The sequence below is a fragment of the Pistacia vera genome, unplaced genomic scaffold (assembly GCF_008641045.1).
Source record: "Pistacia vera cultivar Batoury unplaced genomic scaffold, PisVer_v2 Contig353, whole genome shotgun sequence".
NCBI lineage: Eukaryota > Viridiplantae > Streptophyta > Magnoliopsida > Sapindales > Anacardiaceae > Pistacia > Pistacia vera.
Window position 1 is genome coordinate 64,132 of NW_022196172.1, and position 11,483 is coordinate 75,614.

Here is an 11,483-nt window from a genome sequence, read left to right on the forward strand (position 1 = left end):
GCACTCCCTGCCCCCAAAATGCCTTTTTCCAATTTGTTCCGATTCTTAAAAATTGACCGAAACAAGTGCGATCGAAATCTCTTTTACCACGCCTCATTCCAGCTAAAATGGCCCTTATTCTGTCAAAAACATCCCAACTCGACCTCACCGTCACCCTTCCAAGGAAGTAGAGTACCTTCTCACTTATAGGCTCCAATTCGTAGTCTCTACAATTTACAGTCCGCACAATCTGCACAATCAATATAAACAAAATGTCAGCAACAAAAATAAACCAAAACAACTAATAAACAAAATATCAGCAACAAAAAATTACCACTGTAGTCGCTCAAGCGATTTTGGATCGCTTAAGAGATCTTGACTCTGCCTCATGCAAGATCGCTTAAGCGATCTAAAATCGCTTAAGCGACCAAAAGTAAACTGAGAATCTCTTAAGCAATACAAAAGATCGTTTATTATATCTGTGATTCTGCCTCGACAAGATCGCTTAAGCGATCTGAAATCGTTTAAGCGACCAAGAGTAAACTGAATCAATCGCTTAAGCGATCTTAGATCTGAGCAGAATCTTAAGCGATCATTTGTATCGCTTAAGCGATCATGAGTGCGATCATGAGTAAAACAGATTAATCGCTTAAGCGATACAAATGATCGCTTAAGCGACAGTACAAGCAATATTCCCAAACAACGTACCTTTTCTTCACTGGCCTCCTCCTCGTCGCCTGAATCCTCGGACGACTCCTCCTGGCCTGAATTCTCGCCGAACTCCTCCTTCTGGCGTGAATTCTCGCCTGACTCCTCGTCTTCAGAACCGTTTGCCAGTTTTTCCCTCTGTTCTTGTGCCGCCGGCATCTCCTCTACGTGTGGACCACCTTCACTGATCGAATGATCCACCGGAGCAGCCATTGAACTACTTGCGCCACCGGAATCTAGGATTTGAAGTGGCGTTGGGTTTTCCTCCTCATTGTGAGTGTCAACCATGGTTTTGGATTGAATTTGGTGTCAAAGTTTGCAGTTTCGATCGGAAATGTGGACTGTATCGCCAGAAATCGCACAAATTCTGTTTAGGGTTAAGGAAATCGATTTTTGGGTTTAACAAATCGATCGGAAATCGCGACTGTATTAGGTTTAGGGTTCAAGAAATTGATTTTAGGGTGAAAATTTACAGGTGTTCAATTAGAAAAAATCGCGTCTCCCTTTGGTTCAAGAAATCGCTTTTTGCCCTAATGAATTTCGATTAAGCGAGGTGAGTAGTTAGTGGGGCTTGTTTTGAGAAATTTCAAATTTTAAAAACTTTTATTATTTCTGATTCGGCCCATATATGTTTTAATCTTTTCATTTTAACCTATTTTACGTGTTTAATTAATCCTAACTATGTCACGCCATATTTTCTAAATTAAAAAAAAATGAAAAACAGTTTCAAGGACATTTTCTTAAATCGAAACTTGGGATGCCGCAGCTAAATTTTCTCCAAAAATCGTCATTGTCTTTCCCCGAACAAAAATCTTCCTTCAGACGACAGCTACTCTATCTAGAAACCAACAATCTCGAATCCATTAAAACCTTCCACACTCTCTCTCTTCAATGGCACAAAATCTACCGCTGCCTCTTCTCCTACCAAACCCACCGCCCATAGAGCCTCTCTTTCTTATCCAAAACCAACACAATCCTCAATCGACAACGCCCTTATCACTACATCAACAAACGACTTCACCACCTCCCTCTTTCACTCCTCTTCTACAAGACTTCCTTCACCCACAAATCCCCTCTCACATTTCTTTACAACCCTTTAACTCTCCATCTTCCATACCCAGAAACAGAACCCGAATTGGGAAGTCACGTAACGTTAACCGTGGGAAACCCTGGTCAAGCCACCGCCTCTCCAGTAAAGGTCAGCGGGTTCTCCAATCTTTAATTGATGAATCTTTTGATGCTAAAGATATTGATAGTGTTTTGTTACAGTTATTTGAGTCTTATCGGGAAAACGCATATGTAAAGATTGATGCTTTGAGTTTTGATATGTTGGGTATTGTTAAGGGTTTAGGGTTTTACAAGAAATGTGACTTGGCTTTAAGTGTGTTTGAGTGGTTTAGGAGTCGTAAAGATTGTGTATTGGTCTTGAATGGTTCTGTTATAGCTGTACTTATTAATATGTTAGGGAAAGAAGGTAAAGTTTCGGCTGCGGCTTTGTTGTTGAATAGTTTGCATAAAGATGGGATTCATATTGATGTTTATGCTTATACGTCATTGATAAGTGCTTCTGCTAGCAATGGGAGGTATAGGGAAGCTGTGATGGTTTTCAAGAAGATGGAGGAGGAGGGGTGTAAACCTACTTTGATAACTTACACTGTGATTCTGAATGTGTATGGGAAAATGGGTATGCCCTGGAATAAGATTATGACTCTAGTAGAGGGAATGAAGAATGCCGGAGTTGCCCCAGATTCTTATATTTATAATACGCTTATAAGTTGTTGTCGACGGGGTTCTTTGCACGAAGAAGCAGCTTGGGTTTTTGAGGAAATGAAATTAGCAGGTTTTAGTCCAGACAAGGTTACTTATAATGCCTTGTTGGATGTTTATGGGAAGGCTAGGCGGTTTAAAGAAGCTATGGAGGTATTAAGGGAGATGGAGGTTAATGGTTGTTCACCCAGTATTGTGACTTACACTTCATTGATATCAGCTTATGCCAGAGTTGGTTTGTTGGAAGAGGTGATGGAGCTTAAAAACCAGATGGTGGAAATAGGGATTAAGCCTGATATTTTTACTTACACCACCCTCTTATCGGGGTTTGAGAAAGCCGGGAAGGATGAGTCCGCAATGAAGGTTTTTGAGGAGATGAGAAGTGCAGGGTGCAAGCCAAATATTTGTACTTTTAATGCTTTGATAAAGATGCANGAGCTAAAATCTACAAATCACACAACTTAAGGAGAAATCCTTACCTTAGGAAGCCTTAGGTTGCTTTCTATACCCCAAATCACTTCAAAATCCCTTGGAAATCCTTGATCAAAAGAAAAGAGAAGTTGAGAGGAGAAGAATGAAGGGTTGCGTTTTTGGAGAAGAAGAATGAGGGTTTCTTTGATTCTAATTCCTTTTAATGAAATATAAACACAATCATTCCCATTTTGCCCTTACTCTTCTTTGGGAATTCCATCTATATCCTTTGATCCATTACAAACTCACCCCCATATCAACACATTCTCCATGAAAAATCCTTACAATTAACTCCCCACTTTTCCTGCTAATTAGGGGTAGAAAGGTCAAATTGTCCTTAGGGAAGAAAATGTCTAAAACTCAACCAACATGAAATTCGGCCCGTCGCCGCGGCGAAGAAACCTTTGTCGCCGCGGTGAAACTGTCCAGAGAGTTTCACCCTTGGCTCAACCCATCTTCGCCCCGGCGAAGATTCTTCTTCGCCCCGGCGAAGCTTGGTACACACAAATTCTTCTATTTTCAACCAAAATTTAGGGCAACATTCAACATGACATTCAATCAAACAATAATAACAAAAACCAACTCGATTAAGGGCGAAAGAGGAACAATAACAACGTACCTCAAGCGGGGCGTTACAAATGTAAACCCAATGAGATAACATATTGTTCTTTGCTTCATGCTTATGCCAATGGTAAGGAGATTGAGTGGATGCTTGCTCTTGCAGAAGAGATATTCTCTAGCCTGATTGAACCTCATGCTGTGCTCTTGAAGACCCTTGTTTTGGTTAATAGTAAAAGTGACCTCCTTATAGAAACAGAGCGTGCCTTCTTAGAGTTGAAGAAAAAAGGATTTTCCCCTAATGTAACCACTCTAAATGCCATGATTTCAATTTATGGCTGTGTAGATGTTTACCAAAACAAATGAGATCTTGAACTTCATGAATGAGAGTGGGTTCACTCCTAGCTTGACAACCTATAATAGCTTGATGTATATATACAACCGCTCTGAAAACTTTAAGGGAAATTTTGGAAAAAGGATTGAAGCCTGATATAATATCATATAAAATTGTCATTTATGCCTATTGTAGAAATGGTCGGATGAAAGAGGCTTGGCGGATATTATCGGAAATGAGAGATTCTGGCCTTGTTCCAGATGTAATCACCTACAATACCTTCATTTCAAGTTATGCAGCTGATTCATTGTTTGTGGAGGCTATTGATGTGGTTCAATACATGATCAAGCAAGGATGTAAACCAAACCAGACAACATACAACTCCATTGTAGATGGTTATTGTAAAATTGATCATCAAGATAAGGCAATCATGTTTGTTAATAATCTTTCCAAGCTTGATCCGCACACGTCGAAGAAGGAAGAATGCAGGTTATTAGATCGTATAACAAAGAATTGGTCATAGACATTCCTCTTCTCCAAAGGGATGGCAGTTCAATTTGTGTGCTATTTTAGCGTCAGAAACTTGTGCATCCGGTATTTTGTTTCTCATCTTGCGCCCAATTTGTATATTGTTTTCAGCTGGAGATGAGCATAAATGTAATTATTTGTACTCAGTTCTGCTATTTCTCGAGGAGCCATATTTTTGGTCTATATATATTATGGCCAATTGGGGACCTTGTATAGATGAGATAAAAGATGAAGAGGGGGGAGGAATATGAATTAGCTTCACAGTATGTACTAGGGGTGATTGGGTTCGGGTACCTTGGGATTTTTGAAGGAACGAGAACTAGTCGGTTCTTGAAATTAGGAATCGGAACCGGAACCAACCGGTTTCGGTTCTGGGTACCCTGGATAATCACAAGTTCTGGTTTCGGTTTTGGTAGGGCTGTTCATGAGCCAAGTCGAGCCGAGTTTTTGGCTTAACGAGCTCGGCTCGTGAAAGGGGAGGGATAATCGAGTTTGAGCCGAGCCTATAATTTTCTGGCTCGACTCGGCTCGTGAAGGAAAAGGGGATTTCGTGCCTGGCTCGCTAGCCAGCTCGAAAAAGAGCAATTTTTTATTTAAAAAAAAAAAATTAAATACAGATTCCAATTTTTTATGCCCCATTTATTCTTTAAAGGACTTAAAAAATTAAATGCCTATTCAATGATTGGACAGACCACAGACATACATACTCATAAAATAAAATTATATAAAAAATGAGAAAAAAAGAAGGCAGAAATCACATCAACATAATTAGAGAGACAAAGAGTGAAATTAATCTAAGAACTAAATGAAAAGAAATCAAATTAAAGTAATTAAAAAGAAAAGTAAATTACCACAAAAAGTAGAGTAGTAAATGAATTTGGAAGGTTTGATTTTGTAGCCTTCGAACCAAAAATAAATAAAAAAATAAACAAAAAATCATTTATTATAATTTTTGCATCTTTATCTATTCCAGCTAAACTGAGTAGTAGTTGTTCTCACTTCTCATTTCTCAACTTCAGTCCTCTCTCTCTCTCTCCCCCCCCCCCCCCCCCCCCCCCCCCCCCCCCCCCCCCCCCTCATTGAAGCTCGCGCCCCTATCAATGTTTTAAAAACCAGACCGTTCATTGACCCGATCAAGGGGTTGATTCCCGAGTTGACCGGTTCAATCGGTTGGACCAGTCGGTTTAATTGGTATACAACAGATAGATCTCTGAATAATTTTTCAGTCCTTATAAGTTTAAAAACCTACAAATACACTCCTAAAATTTACACATGAGTCCCTGTATATTTAAAATATCTTGCAACTTTTATTATTAATTATTTTTTTCTCTCTCCCCATCACTTTCATCTTTCTCATTTTTTCTTTTTCTCCCCGTCACTTTCTTATTTTCTTCTATCCCTTTCCCCTTTTTCCAATAACTTTTTTCTCTTTTCTCTTTCTCTTCGTCTACTCTTTTCTTTCTTTTAATCTTCTTCCTTCCTCTATTCTTCTTCGTCTCCTCTTCTCTTTCTTCTTCCTTCCCCTCCCCTTACTTCTTCTTCTTTACATGATAGATTTTAGAATAAATGAAGAAGAATAGAAGATGAAAATTGAAGATGCAGTTTGGTTTTTGGAGATGAAAATGGTATTGAAATGAAATGAAGAATACTTGCTGCTCAATGAAATAGAGAATAAAACGATGCTGCAAATCTGGTTTAGGAATTAGAGATTAGATTAACCCAAAAACAGTGAACCATTTTAAGCTCCAAACCGGTCTGATTCGCGGTTTTTATTGTTCCATTGGTCTATTACCGGTCCAACGCGGGTTTATATTATTTTCGGTTTTTACATTAACTCGGATCGAAGTTAAGGCTGGGTCCCGGTCTAACCGGTTGGACCGGCCAGCCCGGTTCGGGTTTTAAAGCAGTGGCCCCCATCATGAGCCTTTTCATCTCAACTCAAATCCACTCTTTCTTCACTTTTAGCTTTTCTTTCTTCTCCATTCACTCAAAACTCAAACTTAACACGCCCCCTAATGCCCATATTTTTTTTTTCTTCACTTTCAGAACAACCTAAGCAGAAATTTTCATTTTCGTTTCGGTTTTATTTCCATCTTGAAGAGGGAGCATAACCAACTCGATCCACCAACCAATTCGGTGTCGAACACTGGAAAAGCCAAGATGTGGGAGGACAATACTGCGGCGGCTAATATGAAATTTTTGGGTTTGGTTTGGTTTTACGGCAAAGAGTTGGAGTTGACATTTTAGGGATTTTAAAATCAGGGGGTCTTTCTCATTCCCAAAAATCCCCTACTTATTCGAGCCAGGCTCGAATTCGGCTCATTCTCTCTTATGAACCGAGTCGAGACCTCTCGAATCCATTCGAGTCGAGTCGTTAACGAGTCAAACCTGAGCCGAGCCGAGCCAGCTGGCGAGCGGCTCGGTTCGTTAACCAGCCTTAGGTTTTGGGTACCCTAGATAATCACAAGTTACAATTCTAGTTCCAGGTACCTTGGATAATTACGCATTGGTCCCTATAATTTTACAAATTGACAAAAAAAACCTATAAAATTTACAATACACCCCCATTTGTTTAAATATTCTATAACAATATAACTTTTTCCTTATTAATTAATTTCAATATTTTAAATAATTTTAATATATAGTCTTACTTTTAATATATAGTGTAAGACTATATATTAAAATTATTCATAGCTTCTTCATATCCAAAATCCAAAATCCAAAATCCAAAATGTTCACTAGTTATGTATATAGTCTAAGGGTAAAATTTATGAAAACCCACAATGTTATATACTCGTTATGTATAAACCTCGGTTCTTTTCCCGATTCCTTGTAGGGTACCCTATTATCGGTTCCTAGCAGGGTATCCTATTCTAGGTTTCGGTTTCGGTTCTGAGTTCCTAGAACGAAGGAATCGGAATTGGGGGGTCTTGGTTCCTATTTTTTAGAATCGGAACTGGGGGTCTCGATTTTTATTTTTTAGAATCGGAACCTGCCCTGTGAGGGCCGGTTTCGGTTCCTACATAGAATTGGGACCCCAGCTACCTGTCGGTTCCGGGTTGAACCTATTTTCATGCTCACCCCTAGTATGTACAATCAACCTATGTACCAGTGAAATATAAATTGATACCTTCTGTTGACCGGTGTTTCTATGCAAATTTTGTGATAAAAAAAATTTTTTTGATAGGTTCTACAAATTTTAGGATAAACAAATTTGGAAACCTGTTTTAGGATCTAGTAGTGATCCTAAAATCTATTAGTTTAATTTTTGGCCTTAAATATAAACAGATGTCTCTAAACAATCTTTCTATTTTATATAATTTTAAACTAAAAAAATATTGCCTTCGGTCAAGATCTGACTAAAAAAGTGCAGAAATAATAGCCAAATGTTGCATATATTGCTAAAAGAAACTGTAGAGATAGATAGAGCATTAAGAGTGTATCATTTTGATACCGATATTATTATCTAATCTCACCGAAAAAAATTATTTATAATAATATTAATGATAATTGATAATGATATAATATTTGATAATGTTATGTTTAATTATTATATTGATAACGTAATTGAGATAATGTTATTGAAATGGTTATCACAAGACTTTTTAAAAGAGATTTATTGAATTTAATTTTTAATTTGTTTTTAAAATGACAATTACTAAAGCAATAGATTTAATTATGTCATAAATTTAATTTTTAATTATGTCATAAATTTAATTTTTAATTATGTCACAAAATAATTAAAACTGATATTATTTCTTCAAGTAATCTATTAAATTATTTTCCTCAGGTAAAATTGACGTAAAGCAATTACTAAATTAATTACAACTGATATTATTTCATATAAGTATAATAAGAGAGCACTATCATGAATATTGTATGGAACAACACGATTGGATTGGAATCACATTACATATTTTACTTAAGGCAAACTATAAAACATTTAGGCTGTGTTTGGTTAGGGCTATGGGCAGATAACTCCTGTTATATATCTTTGATTCTAGACATTTCTTTGTTTGGTTTGACAATAACATAAGATTGCGGGAATGTTTCCTTCCTAATAATGAATACTATTGGTGATTTTGGGGTTATCAGATTACCTAGTCTAAGGGTGTTAATCTTTTTTTTACCGGGGTTATCTTTTTTTTAATACCAAATTTGCCCTTAAATAAAATCCATTTTGGACTGAGTTGTTCTCAAATGTCTACCAAATAACAATTACCCAAACCCTCAACATTTGAGAATTTCGCTAAAATGGCCAGAATAGATCTAGCCGTTTGTGGCCGTTTCCGACCAGATCCACGATAATCTGTCTGTTTTGGCCTTCAATCTAGCTGGAAACAACAAGATTGGCATGGATTTGTTTCGGCCAGATCCACGACAATCTAGCTGTTTTCGGCCTTCGATCTAGCCAAAAACAGCCAAAACGATGCACGGCTGGCCAAATCTCGTCGACCGTGCACTGTTTCGGTGACTGTCGCCAGTAGCTAACAGTGGTGGCCGGCGGTCGGCGGTCGGCGGTGGTCTTGGGTGGCTAGGGTAGTTTGTTAAAATTTAAACTTTGTTGTTGGGTGTTTTAGCTAAATTCTCAAATATAGGGGGTTAAAATTTATTTAAATAATAATAATAATAATAATAATAATTATTATTATTATTAAAAAGGAAAGGCAATTCAGTAAAAGCTTCTATCGATAATATTTTGTTCTTCTCAACCAAACATTTTAATTATTTATACCCACTAATCTAACCAAACATATTGATATAACATTCCTCATAATCTTCAAGGTAATCTATCTCACTGGCAATCCTACATTTTCAGAAATAAAACATTTCCCGAACCAATTGCACCCTTAGATTTACACCAAAACCTGAATCCAAATCTCGGTCACACTAATAAATATAATAGGAAGAAACATAATATCATTGAACATTAAGTGTTGAGCAACATGTCAGATTCAATGTTAGTCTACAAACTCTTTTCATAACGATAAATTAATTAATATGTTCTTGAGTTGTTTCATAATAATGATTTATGTTGTGCCTAATTTCATGGTGGTCGAATTTGTGCCACGCATCCTCAAAGTGTGTCAAAGCTTGCGGCCTGGATCCTCTCACGTGTTGTCTCATCAACATTTATCTTCTCTCCTAAAGTGATTACTGTCACAAGCATGGGTTAAGTTGCCATTAGCATGACCTGGTCTGTCACAAGCATGGAGATTACTGACTCAGATCCTAATTAAGGAGATTATGCATGCAAGCAATCCCGTAACACCCGCTCTCAACCACTATCAGACGAACCAAGTATAAAAAGAGCCCACGGCCTCTGTTTTACGGGATTCCAGTATTAGGAAATTTCAAGAGAAAAATACACTAACCTTTTTTGGAGTGTTTAGAGAGAATAGGTCGCTAGAACTGGATGTCATCCATTTAGTTCATGAACTTTCCTTTGTAACCTTATTCGACCCTGTAATATCCCCTTGCAATAATATAACAGTGGATGTAAGTTTGGTTTCTATACCGCCGAACCACTATAAAATCTCTTTTTTTTTTTTTATTTTATTACGTTGTTTTTACCAACCTTGCTGGTTATCAATAACCACACGTACATCTTACCTGGCCCCTTCCGAGGCCGACTAGGTATCTTTGGTCTCTTTTGGTTTTTATTTTATTACGTTGTTTTTACCAACCTTGCTGGTTATCAATAACCACACGTACATCTTACCTAGCCCCTTCCGAGGTCAACTAGGTATCTTTGGTTGGTAAAAATTTTCGCATCAACAATTTAGTTTCCTCTGATACACCAAAACAAATAAAACATTTATGAAGAAGCCTAAAAAATTACGTCATAATTTTATAAAAATAAAAAAGTGCTAAAAAGATAATATTTTTTTTAACCACGAAAATTATTATGTGCAAAGAGAATAGGATTTTTTTTTTTTTCTTTTCATACAAACAAAGATTTAAATGCAGGATATAGAGATAGTACTTTTAGTCCTACTATATTTTTACTTTTTGTTTTGGAAATAAAATTTCCAAATAAAATTGTCAAAAATTCTAACACATATATACTTCATTGTGATACTAATTAGCAATTGGAGGACAATGTACTTTATGTTTGAGAAATCATAAGAAAAAAGAAAACAATTTTGGCAATAGCTAAAAGGAGAGAAAACTGTACTAGTTATCATTAAATCTAACGGGAAAAAATAAATAAATAAATAAATAAAGAACATAATTACCACTCTCTTCATTTTATTAAAAAGTGGGACTTATAGTCCATTAGTGAGGTATCAATGGATCCACTCTTTAAGATATCATTTCTTTTTAGTTATTACTCAAGAAAATTTGCAAAATTTGATGGACACAAATCATTTGATTAAAACACCCTTATTACCAATTTTTTTTTTTTTTTAAATGTTCATCAATCTCTTCATTTTATAATGGGATTAAGCAACATGGTATATCATATATTAGACGATTTAGATCACCAGCTAACAATAATAAGGTATAATTCAAGAATTGAGGTCAATGGTGTCAAGGTTTTTATATTACCAAGTTCTTGTTTAACTCATTTCAAACAATATAGGTTTTTATACAATAAAATGAAACACAACATCCATGATTCAACTTTGTCCTCTCAACAAACATGTCCACTAGTAAATCTTTCATAATGATGATTTAATTTCCTACCATCAAGGGTGATTGCTAGTGTGTCTTCTCCAACACTCAAGTCATTTCACAACGTGATAAAAGATGATTAAATAAGCAATTACTCTCAAGAATAAAGAAGAATGTTTCTCTCCCTTTTTAGTGAAAGGTCCTACGTTTGTGACTGATTATGTCTTTTCGAAACAGCAACTTCCTCATATATTTATACCTGTAGACTCTTTGAAGATTTAACACATGTAATAGATTAGGGCAATGGTGAGTTCCGTTAGAGTTGGTGCCATAGAGCCAATCAAATATTGTAAAAAGACTCTATGCATCATGTTATTCTTTTAATAAAAGACATCATTTATATTGTATAAATCATATTCCATATGTATGTAATAATATATGTCCTTAGAGTGGTGGAACCGTGATGAGGGAATCAAACGGTTATAAGTCTTGATTGTGAGATTCCTATGAACACACATGA

At 36.4% G+C, this 11,483-nt stretch overlaps 1 pseudogene; it reads left to right on the forward strand.

Moving 5' to 3' along the window:
• The first annotated feature begins 1,578 nt into the window (after window positions 1-1,578).
• On the forward strand, window positions 1,579-4,340 carry LOC116139609 (annotated as a pseudogene).
• Window positions 4,341-11,483: the final 7,143 nt, after the last annotated feature.